The sequence below is a fragment of the Pantherophis guttatus genome, chromosome 1 (genome assembly GCF_059756535.1).
Source record: "Pantherophis guttatus breed Tessera chromosome 1, ASM5975653v1, whole genome shotgun sequence".
In the NCBI taxonomy this organism is placed as follows: Eukaryota; Metazoa; Chordata; class Lepidosauria; order Squamata; family Colubridae; genus Pantherophis; species Pantherophis guttatus.
The window spans coordinates 230796924-230809567 of NC_142063.1; the positions used below are offsets into that span (position 1 = coordinate 230796924).

The 12644-nt window shown below is 38.0% G+C and overlaps 1 long non-coding RNA gene across 1 annotated transcript; it reads left to right on the plus strand.

Moving 5' to 3' along the window:
• The first annotated feature begins 6077 nt into the window (after window positions 1-6077).
• Window positions 6078-12037, plus strand: LOC117674048 (uncharacterized). The gene is made up of 2 exons (XR_015731366.1): window positions 6078-6875; window positions 6977-12037. It is a non-coding gene; the product is annotated as an uncharacterized LOC117674048 (long non-coding RNA).
• The last annotated feature ends 607 nt before the right edge of the window (window positions 12038-12644 follow it).

The window sequence follows — 12644 nt, forward strand, 5'->3', positions numbered from 1 at the left end:
AGAAAGAGTTCTACTCATGGTTAAATAGTGTGATAAGATCAATTGACAATCCAAAAAAACAGGTTACTACAAAACAATACAAATATTCAGGAATTCAGTAGTGGTTCCTCATCAAGATAAAATTCCAAGATTTTTTTTTTTTATCCTTGAAAAAAATGTATGGCTACGTGATACAAATAAAAGCTGGCATGAATTGTTTTGTTTTGCACAGAATGCAACAAACTGTACTCAGTAAATCACAACTGCATAAAACATAGAACAAAGAACAAAGCTTTTCTCACATAGCTCACAGAAAATGTTGGAGGCAGAAAAAGGGAACTGATATAGTTGGATTTTAAAATCAAACACAATCCAGACAAAAGTCTGTTATTTTATTTCAAATCTCACCAGGCTCAAGGTTGACTCAGCCTTCCATCCTTTCTAAGGTAGGTAAAATGAGGACCCAGATTATGGGGGCAATAAGCTGACTTTGTATAAATATACAAAAGTATGAAGGCTATTGTATAACGCATTGTAAGCTGCCCTGAGTCTCCGGAGAAGGGCGGCATATAAATCAAATTAAATAAATAAATAAATAAAATCACAAGTCAGTCAAAGACCTTCCCAATGCCATTTTATTACCAACTACTGGAAGGTGCAATCCAAAAAGGAAGAGACAAATACTTTTTTAAAAAAATTACAGCAGTGTTTTCATGGGGAATAAAGTGTGATTTCTATCTGCAGTAGAAATAAAACATAACCTAACTCATTGAGCAAGTGCTTGAATCAGATAAATATGGGTTATTTTCATTTTTTCTTAAATAAATGTGTTCTTAGACTCAGCCGTAAAACAAGCAAAACAAAAGTTTTGGGTACGTTGATAATTACCAGCATTTAACCTTCTTCGCAAGATCAGTGTTATGACACCTTGTGCATGTGACAGAATTAACTTTCATTTCCATTTGCAAACTTTCAGCTTCCAGTTCAGCACACTTTAATTTTATTTGGAGGAGAGGGACAACATGTTGGCTGAAAGGAGCTTCTGAACCTGACACGGTAATTCCTCCGTCTTTCATGTTATCCTTCACTTAACTGTCTTGTCTGTCCAAGTTTTCATTAAAAGCATTCTTTCTGTTTAGAATGCAGGGCTTTGACATTTAAATCTGTGTATGCTCAATGCATCAAGGCTCTGTTTCTCATTGCAAGTTTATTTATTCACTCCAACAGTTTGACATTTGGGCTGTTGACTTTTCTCAGTGGAAAGAAAAAAAAAGGAGGGGAAATTGCTTGCAGGATACCATCACTGCCTTTTAGCACAGAAAACAGGGTACTGTGTTCAGGAGGCCCTCCAATAATGTGTAATGTAATAAAATTCCTTTTATCATTCAAACTATGAGTAATAACTTTTCTCCCACCCCACCCCACCCCCATTATTTTGCCATATGTCTGTCATTTTATACAATTCTCAGTGAAAACTCTGCCTTTGTGTCTATTAAATGTTCTGTTATTTCAGCCCACTTCTCTATTCTATCAAGATTATTTTGAAAGTTATTCCTGATTTCTTGAAAATTAATTACTCTGCCCGGTTTTGTGTTACCTTCATAACCGGTCAGCATTACTTCCAACTCTGTGTCCAAGTGATTAATTAAGAAATGGTAAGAAGTATTCAGAGACCAGGCAGATTCTGTGACATCCTCACTCAATCAATGGTAAGTATTGTTTGAAGACAATGTATCAGTGGTGGGTTGCTCCCGGTTCGGTCCAGTTCTTGAGAAGTAATGGTGGTGGGAGGCTCCGCCCACCCACCTCAACATCATCACTGATGATCTGCGCATGTGCAGAAGCGTGTGTACGGGCGCAAGCGCTCCTGTTGCGAACCAGTAGTAAAGGTAAGTGGAACCCACCCCTGCAATGTACCCAATTTTAACGCCATCCTGGCCACACTTAACTAGATGCTATTCTTGTAAGACAAAGAAACGAACAAAGCAACCTTAGAGGATAATTCCATTGTGTCTGGGAGATTCATTTCATTGTTTGGGCCATGCTTTTCCTCTGACTGTTCTGGCAGTGCTTGGGTATTTTAACAAGGTCTGTTCTGCAATAAACTGCTGCTTAGTAGATTTTTTTTTTTAAAAAAAAACAACCCAGTTTATGACCTTTATAACATTCCTCCAAAGTGATCTGCAGATCGTTTTCTCAATAATGAGTCATTGGTATCCACTTCATGAAGCATATCTCTGAAGGATGATGAAAGGCAATATAACATTTAACTCAAATGCTGCTAAGGCATGGAGGACTATGTGAGAAATTTTCCCAGTAGAACTAAGTTTGATTAGCAATAAACAGAAAAATAAAATACTTGTGATTATTTACACATGCAAGGACACACTTATGAGGTGGGCACAACACTGAATTAAAAGCAGAGGCATTTTGAAATCTGAAGGAATAGCATGTTTATAGCTTTTTCACCTGAAACGACAGGCAGGGTTATGAGGTTTTTTAAAGCCCTCTCTGTATAAATCAAGTTTAATTTGAAATTATATAATAGTTTGATAATAGAATTTTGAAATGGAAAAAAAAAAACCTCGGTGATGGAACCCTGATGGAGGGTTAGGTAGGAAATGGACTTTTGAATGTAGCTGGTGCTTCTGTCATGCCCATCACTGAATGTTGATCTCTTCCCTTTGTGTACATGTGTCACAAATGTGTATGAATGATATAGGTAATAAATAATTGAAATTTTCTATCCCAAAAGATCTAGAGGGATCTCAACAGACTTGAACATTGGCCCTATGTCCCAAGGGTGCTTTTTCAAGAGGCAACTGGACTTTCTGGTACTTCTCTCTTGACAAAGCATCTTTGGGGCAACCATGACCAGGATGGCTGAGAATCTCCATAGAGACTGGGTCCTATATAACCAAATGAAATTCAATGTAGAAAAAAGTAAGGTTTTACACTTAGGCAAGAAAAATCAAATGTACAGATCAGGTGAAACCTGGCTAATTGTCAGAGGGATCTTGGAGCCCTAGTGGACAATCACTTAAATATGAGCCAGCAGTGTGCTGCAGCTGCCCAAAAAAGCCAGTGCAATCTAGGTTGCATTGGGATAGAATCAAGAACAAGTGAAGTATTAGTACATTTTATAAAGCCTTAGTAAGACCCCACTTAGAATATTGCATCCACTTTGGATCACCATACTATAGAAAAGAGGCTGAGATTCTGGAAAGAGTACAGAAAAGAGCAACAAAGATAATTAGGGCCATGGAGGCTCAAACATATGAAGAAAGATTGCAGGAATTGGGTATGTCAAGTCTAGTGAAAAGAAGGACTAGGGGTGACATGATAGCAGTGTTCCAATATTTGAGAGTCTGCCACAAAGAAGAGGAGGTCAACCTATTCTCCAAAGCACTAGAAGGGAAGACAAGAAACAATGGATGGAAACTAGAACTAAGGAGAGATTTCCTAATTGTGAAAACAATTAACCAGTGGAACAGCTTGCCTTCAGAAGTTGTGGGTGCTCCATCACTGGAGACTTTTAAGAGACTGGACAGCCACTTGTATGGAATGATATAGGGTCTCCTGCTTAAGCAGGGAGTTAGACTAGAAGACCTCCAATGTCCCTTCCAACTCTGTTATTCTGTTAAAAGAAGTGGTCATTTAGGAACATATGCATCATAGAGCATTGTTTGATGATATGGATTGTAGGTCTTGTAATGAAGATCCAAGATCCTTGATTCCATTCTTTCTACCCCATCTGTCCCAAAAAAACTTTCTTAGGATAAGTTTTGTAAGTTGTTGAGTATGGAAAGGATGAGGAATATTTAAGAAAAACTCTATGCTTTCCTTTTTTTTTTATTGTATTATTATGGTTATCCCTTTTTTTTTTTTTTTTTTTTTTGTTTGTTTAAATGGGTATCTGTGTAACAATAGCTTTCATTTTCAGGAATTCAAGGACAATGATTCAGACTAGCAGAAGAAAACAAGTCAGAGGAGGAGAAAATCATTTCTTGCCCAAAGGCTCTTCCTTCAGAATGCTTAAATTGTTTAAAAAAAAAAAAAAAAAACTGTTGACAGTTAAAATAGGAACTGGTAGGAAAAATTGTATCGGATTGAAATTTAAAATGGTGTTTGAAACCTTATCTTTCTAGATTTTTCTTTGCTATCCAAATATTTTGTAATTCTATTCCAACTGATTCCATAGCTTAATTTTTTTTGGATTTTTTAAAAGGTCAGAAGAAGGAGAAACTCTATATTAAACTTTTGCTTTATTTTCTTATTCTTTCTTCTCTTGTTTTTTCAAGGATCTTACTGTTAGGGTCAGTGTCATCTGAGCTAGATCTTTCAGAGAAATAATTTTTAATGCTTTCCACACATTCTCAAGAAAATGCCTGTTATTTGTGGAAGAAAGTTCAATTTCACCTTGACAGAATGGAACTACAGATAATCCTTGACTTGCGACCACAACTGAGCTCAAAAGTTATATTGCTAAGTGAAACATTTGTTAAGTGAGTTTTGCCCCGTTTTACAACCTTTCTTCCCACAGTTGTTAAGTGAATCACTGCAGTTATTACGTTAATAACATGAACCTGGCTTCCCCATTGGCTTTGATTGTTTGAAGATCACAAAAGGGGATCACAGTCTTAAATCTGAGTCAGTTGCCAAATGTCTGAATTTTGATCACATGACTATGGGGAGGCTGCATTTGTTGTAAGTATAAAAAGTAGTCATAAATCACTTCGAGACCGACTTCTGCCACCAACAGCCTCCCACTGGCCAGTTCACCCCCACAGAGAGGGTCTCCTCAGGGTGCCATCAGCCAAGTTATGTCAGCTGGCGACACCCAGGGGGAGGGCCTCAGTGGTGGGTTCCTCCCGGTTCAGTCCGGTTCGGCCGAGCCGGTAGGGGTGACAATATGATGTCACCGAACCGGTTCTCCCCCCCCCCGCCCTCCCACCCCCCCCACCCACGTTATTCTTACCTTTTATTTGGTCCCACCCCCAATCTATTGCTGCCTCCTGAGTCCCAGCTGATGACTAGAGGGAAAAAAACTGTTTAAACTCTTGCTGCAGGGCTTCAAAGGGCCGCCCTACAGCTGATCAGTGTTAAAAGCAAACAAATGAGTCGGGTCGTAAGTGTGAGGACTGGTTGTAAGTGTGAGGACCTTCCAGAAATGACTCTGACCAGCTAGCCACGCCCACCTAGTCACATGACCTCTAAGCCACACCCACAAAATAAGCCATGCCCACAGAACCGGTAGTAAAAAAATTTAGAACCCACCCCTGGAGGGCCTTCTCTGTGGGAGCCCCTGCCCTGTGGAATGAACTGCCCCCGGAAATGCGTAAGATTTCCGACCTCCGTGTATTTCACTGCCCTCAAGACCCAAGCCGGGCTATCAATGTAATGATTTTTAAATTGGGTGTTTTAAATTTTTGGGGTTTTAAATCTGAGCCGAAATTATGTAATAATTTTAATTATTTTTAACTGATGTCTGTCTTTATGTTTTTAATAGGCTGTACACCGCCCTGAGTCCTTCGGGAGAAGGGCGGTATAGAAATAAAATTATTTATTTATTTATTTATTTATTTATTTTTTCCAATGCTATTGTAACTTTGAACAGTCACTAAGTGAGCTGTTGTAAATCGAGGACTAGCTGTATATCTGACTCAGTTTTAATAAAGGTAGGTTAAAATCTCCACATAGACATGAAAAAGAGATGAGTAAATATTGAAGTGAATACAAAGTCTTTTCTTCAAGAGAATTACACTTGTGTTGGAGTCCTTTATAGGCAAATCATCTGTGGGAAGTCATGTGAGTTTCAATGAAATAAAATTCTCAAAGACCTCAATTAGGTTAGGCCTGGAGATTAAAAGTAGATTTCAGAGGCTAGAAAAACTACACATATAAAGATTATGTGGGAAATTGTCTCAACAAGCAGAGCAATCAAGGGATAGTTCTAGAGAATTATCAGTTTCTTGGAAGATGAGAAATTGGTGGATATTGTATGATCTGTTAATAAAATTATTTTGGAGTTTTAGGTGTAGTTTTAGGTGCTCCGTAATGGCCAACAACCAACTAAGTACATCAGTGCAAATAATTTAATTGTGAGCTAATACATAGTTTGAATCAGATAAAATAATGTAAACATGAAAAATAATACTATGTTTTTTCACCACCCAAGTTATTTAGAAATCAGATTTACAGAAAGAAAAAAAGCAAAGAGGTACTTAATGCTGTATTATCTTTCACAGAAAGGCATGATTCTGCCACGTTTTTCTTCCAATCAGTAGAAATTCTACTTTGAAGACCAAAAAAATAAATGTTTTATTGAAACAGCAGTCAGCCAGCCACTGTAAAGCTTGATGGAAGGAATTGCACTAACAGCTCAGATCCCACAAGGCTTTATGTCCATTGACATTTCAGACGATGTCTATTTTGGTTTTGCTTCTGAACTGCACCACTGGTCTCTGAGCAGCTTTATACTTAGATATACTTCACTTTTAGGAGCTTGAGAAAACTTCTATTTTGATCCGTCCTTTATCCCTAGTATACTTTGGAATTCTTAAGCATTTTCTTAGCTTAGACAAGGTCAGGAGACAATCATCAACAACTTCATAGCCTTTTCCGAGGATAAATCCTGGCTTTAGAAAGAGATTTGTTATCTCCATATAAAGCAATAGGATTTTTTGTATGTGTGTACTGCTTGGTTACTTATTTTTATTACTTGAAGTTTATGCTGCCCCATGCCACTGGAATTCTCTGTGTGGAATGCACTAATCAGGAACATGGAATTGAATGTGGACATTTAACTAAATGTGGAGTAGAACTATACGGATTCTTCTAAACACCGTTATCTGCCAGATTGGCTGTTGAATGACAGCAACTGTGGAACCTCCTATGTAAGTAACAATCAGACTTTGGCTAGAATTTGATTAAATGTGAAACTCTGGAGTTTTCTCCAAACATTTCCCTCATTTCACAAATTTCATTTTTTCCCCAGCCTGAATAGATTGCAAATGGAATATCTTAGACAGACATGCATACTGTCAGAAAATTCTTCAGTGCTATAAAGTCAATTTATGGTTCCAACCTGCTGTCATCTGATGAGTTGAGTCTGAACAAAGACCAGGAAGGACTGAAAAACCATTGGCTGAACACTTTTCCAACCTACTCAGTAGGCTGTCCATGGTTAATCCTGATGCTTTACAGTGGATTCCTCAGCTGCCAGTCTGGGATGCCTCAGATCTGCTTATTGTATTGATGAGCTCAAGAACGCAAACTCATAGATGAACTCAAATAAGGCAATAGGACAGGATGGCTGTTCTGCTCAGATTTACAAAGCTCTAGACCCAAATGCATTGCAAGTGTTCCAAGACATCTTGGAAAATATTTGGCACACAGAGAAGGTACTTGACAACTTCTGTGTTGCCCCCACTGTGACTCTGTATAAAAATAAGGGCAGCAAACTACAGTGGTATCTCACTGCTTTCCATCACAGGCAAGATTTTTGTCTATACTCCCCTGAATAGATTCTCACTGTCTTGGAAAGCTACCTCCCATAAGTGCAGTGTGGCCAGAACAGAGTACAGCAGACAGATATTTGCTATGAAACAAGTCCAGGAAAAGTGCAACAAACAGAACAAACCTCTTTAATCTGTCGTCATTGACCTGGCAAAAGCATTTGACACTGTAAACAGGGAGGCTTCATGGATGCCCAAGTATCCATGTGAAGTTGATTCAACTCCTCCATAACATAATGTCAGGATAGGTCCTTTACAATGGTGATACAGCTGCATTTACTATGTCTAATGGGATGAAATGAGGTTGTGTACTAACCCCATTCCTGTTCAATGTGTTCTTTGTTTGCATGTTTCACATACTGTCCAAGATCTGAGGGAGGGAATATATATCAGATGCTGACTTGACCTTTGCTGCTTGAATGCATAGATGAAATGCCATCATACAGTCTTCAAGAAATGTTCTGCTGATAACTATGCTCTCCACCATACAGACAGTGATCTACAGTCGATGCTGAACAAATTCCCAGTGCTGCTATGTTCTTTGGCTAAACTACCAGCCTTAACAAGATTGAAATATTTTACCAGCAAGTGCCAAGTATCAAATTCATAGAAGCAAAAATCACTGTTAACAACACCAAACTGACAGTGTAAATAGCTTCAAATATTGGGAAGCATTATTTGGAGTGATGGGTCTTTAGACAAAGAAATTGATTCCAGGAGGAGTGAGGCCAGCTGGGCTCTGGAACAGCTGCTTACTAGAGTGTTGTACTAGAGATGCAGCCACATCACCACAAATCTGAAAATCTACAGGGTTGTGGTTATCCCTGCTCTCCTATGTGGATGTGAGTCCTGGACTCTGTACTGATGACACTTCAAACAACTGGAGAAATTTTACTTGGACACTCTTCACTCCATCCTTGGCATTTGTTGACAAGATTATATATCCAGCCTGGAAATCTTGGATGATACAAAGTCCACCAGTGTTCCATCTCTGATTATCAAAGTCAGAGGCTGTGGATGGAACACATCATCAGAATGGATGAGCACTGTATGTCTCGCTGATTGCTCTGTGGTGTACCCGAGACTGGGAAGAGACTCCTGAGAGTCATCCATGCAAATGTTACAAAGATGCTGTGAAGGAAACCCTATGCCTCTGTGCCAACCAGTAAAGGGAACTAGAAATTGTGGCTTCTGATAGAATCCTGTGCTATGAAACCTCCATTAGCTTTGAAGATACTGTAGGTGCTGCCAAAAAACTAATAGAAAAACTCTAAGCAGCATCACAGAATAACACCCACAGTTATTACAACAATGGACTTCCAGTGGCCTCATTGTATAAATTGTGCATTTCCAGACTAGGACTGTAAAACCACCTGCATCCCCATAGATTAATTGAACAAGAGCATTTCTTCTTTGAACCTGAAAGACTACCCATATATCTTAGGTAAAATAGCTATTCAAATACAGCATGTTTCAGATGCATCTGAAGTTAGAGTGATTGGGTTCCAAGCTAAGCCACATTAGTGTATTGTTTTTTGCCTGGTCTATTTTAATCAAGGAACCACCAAGGAGGGAACTATGCCTCCATCAAAAATGTCTGGGCAAACTACTTCATATCAACAAGCAGCAAACCCATATCACTTGCACTGATTATGTTACCTAGTTTGGGTAATGAAACATCAGTAAGCAAGCAAGCTCAGAGAGCACCAAGGACTCCACAGTTCAGTCACAAACTATAGATATTCTTCTCTGTTGGAGACACATCTTTGCTATGAAGTTATTAAGCATCATTATTAAGCATACGCAGATAGTAGTACTGACTTACTTTATAGAGCTGTAGTAAAGATTGTAAGATGACTTGACTACATGAAGTGCCTGAGTAATTAAAGAGTAAACACTGAAGTACTTAAATACTAAATCTGGTTTATTGCTGTTTGCTACTACCTACTGTATGGTGTAACCAGTGGTGAAATCCAATTTTTTTTACTACTGGTTCTGTGTGCGTGGCTTTTTGAGCGTGGCAGGGGAAGGATACTGCAAAATCTCCATTCCCACCCCACTCTGGGGCCAGCCAGAGGTGGTATTTGTCGGTTCTCCAGAACCTGGAAACTACTCAAAATTTCCACTACCGGTTCTCCAGAACCTGTCAGAACCTGCTGGATTTCACCCCTGGGTGTAACCCTAAAAAAGAGTTGAAAGATACTTTGCTTACTGAAAATCTATCTCCTGAGAAGCAGAGACAGCATTTAGTAGAAACAAAAGAATAAATGCTTAATAAGTTGAACTTGTATAACTACAGGGAGACATAATGTTGCAATCTAAAATCTATATCAGTAATGATTTCTCTCTCTATGAGAGAGAGAGAAAGAGAGGAGGGAGGGAGGGAGGGAGGGAGGGAGAGAGAGAGAGAGAGAGAGAGAGAATTTCCATTTCCATCTATAATTATATTAATGCAGAGCCAAGGAACACATCTGTTATTGGCATCTTTTTCTTTATTCAATTCCAGAAGCTACCGACAACACCTGCTAAGTGCGTATTTGTTCCAAACTCTGCAGTTCTATTTATTGTTGTTTCATAACTCAACTACCTACAGTTCTGTTGAACCCTGATTCTCTCAGTACTGAGAAATCATAAATTTTAAGAAAAGTGCCAGCATTAAAGATGCAAAGTTAAACTGAAGAAACAAACAAACAAAAAAAAACTATTTGCAAACAGGTAGTTATCCAAAATATTAATTATATTACTACTCTTTTACTTAGTTTTTACTAAGAATCCTCTCCTATTGAATAATGAAAAATTTAAGGAACAAAGGGTCTCAATGCTAATGGTGTCATACCAGATTGGAGAGCTCATGTGTTAAACTAGTGGGAAAGAGACATTACCTCAATCGGGGTAAGAAAAAAGCTGTGTTCAAAAGCTTTGTTTGAGTACACTATAGTTACAAACATAAACATTTCTAGCTTTTTAAACAATGGATTCTGTAGGGGAGAGCCATGTTTTCCCTTATCTGCTCTTCAATATCCTCCATACTATTCATTGATAAGAAATCTTATGGAGGATCCATGTGCACCTAAGCAATTCTTAAGAGAGAGACTGATAGATTACAATGAGTCTGGTTGATGATCAGAAACGTTTTTTAGCTGTAGTAAGAACTCTGGTGGCACAGTGGTTAGAATGCAGTATTTCAGGCTAGTTCTGCCCACTGCCAGCAGTTCAATTCTCACCGGCTCAAGGTTGAGTCAGCCTTCCATCCTTCAGTAAAATGAGGACCACATTGTTGGGACAAGATGCTGACATTGTAAACCACTTAGAGAGGGCTGTAAAGCACTATGAACATAGAACAGTGAACAGAGAATAATAGAGTTGGAAAGAATCTCAGAGGTTTTCTAGTCCAACTCCAAGCTCGAACAGGAGACCCTATATCATTTCAGACAAAGGGTTGTCCAGTCTCTGTTTCAAAGCCTTCAGTGACGAAGCACCCAGAACTTCTGAAAGCAAGTTACATAAGACTAAATGTTATTGCTAAATGCTACTCATCTCTTTCCTCTGTGGCATGGCCATTGCCTCAACACAACCTAGAATTACAAATAAGTCTAAGCCAATTATGTTTCTTGGGTAACAGGAGAAGAAGAAATTCATTCTGTTCCTCACAGCAAAGATGATAACATTGTAACCCAATTAAAATATGCATTTCACTAGGGAGATGCTTGATTTATCATTTCAAACAAACATGTCCTTGCACCCTAACTTGACCATTGCCACTTCTTCAGATGTTGAAGCAACCTTAAGAACCTCCCTGGAATCAGATCTTATCTCCTTCTCTAGCTGTCAAAATTCCTAGAGCTTTATTTCTATTAAGTTTTGCCAGTGATCTCTACAAAAGAATACCTAGATAAGAAAATACTCAACTAGACAACTTTTATGATGAAAGTAAATAATCTCCTTGTGTTAAAAAAAAAACCCACAAAAAACAAATAAAATCTGTCTTTTGTTTAGGATAACATTTTCGACATCAAAAACAATACATTATTCATGTACTTTTTCCTCCTTTCTTTATCCCCCATGCTCTACTTTAATGCAAAGGCCAACATTAGTTCAAAATTATGTCTTTTGTTCTCTGAGTGCTTTCTTTTCATTCTCTAACCAGGCTTCAAAAAGCTAATTAAAGCAGCATAATTAAAAGTTAGAATAGGGATGGAAACTAGAGAGAGTGGGATTAATGGAATACACATTTTTATATAATAAGGTGAAGTTATAACAAGAGGGGAAATCAGAACTTGAACGATTGTATTATTAATTATGCTTGAATAATGTGGTGATTGGCATAAAAAATAACATATTGAAATATTGAATAACTAAATAATGAAAGATTATAACTCAAGATAAGTATGCGTACTATTACCAGAACTATATAAACTTGTCAAATGTAGTAAACGTGATGAATATTATATTATTTGTACTAAAATGTATGACACTCAGGTGCCATACTGATCATACACTGATATGTTTGTAAAATAATAATAAATAATACATAAATAAAAGCTAATTAAAGCGCATTCAGAACCATTAAAGTTCCTGATCATGCCAAATAGGTATTTGAATCTCCCTCTCCACACTTTATTTACATTCAATTTCTTTCCTATTTTTTCTATTCTCTTATACAGATATGTCTAGGGAGTTTTGTTTGGCTTTTTTTTAAAAAGGCAAGACATATAGAAAGAGACTGGACAGAGAAAGGAAAGAGGAAAACTAGCACCAGTCGGTTAACTGCCAATCTTCCAACAGCCAAGGAAGATGATTTATGGAAGGGAAGTAACATCTGCCGATGAGCCAGCCAACCAACCTTTCAGAATGGACAGGGTTGTGTCAGGTCTCCAGAAACAATGCCTCATTTTATGATGTATTCCAATCCTCTCCATCCCAAAAGCTGGAAGTGGATTTTGTTTACAACAGTAATGCTATCTTTCCATTAGTGAGGCATCTCTTCTGCTCGGATCTCACATTTCATGACTCAGTTAAAAGAGTCATACCATTACAAATGTGTACATATTTTTTTCACCTTTTGTGAATTCAGTGAGAAATACCATAACACTGCTGCTCATGCCTTGACTTGGAGTCAAGAAATGACTAGACGATGGTAGTCTGCAT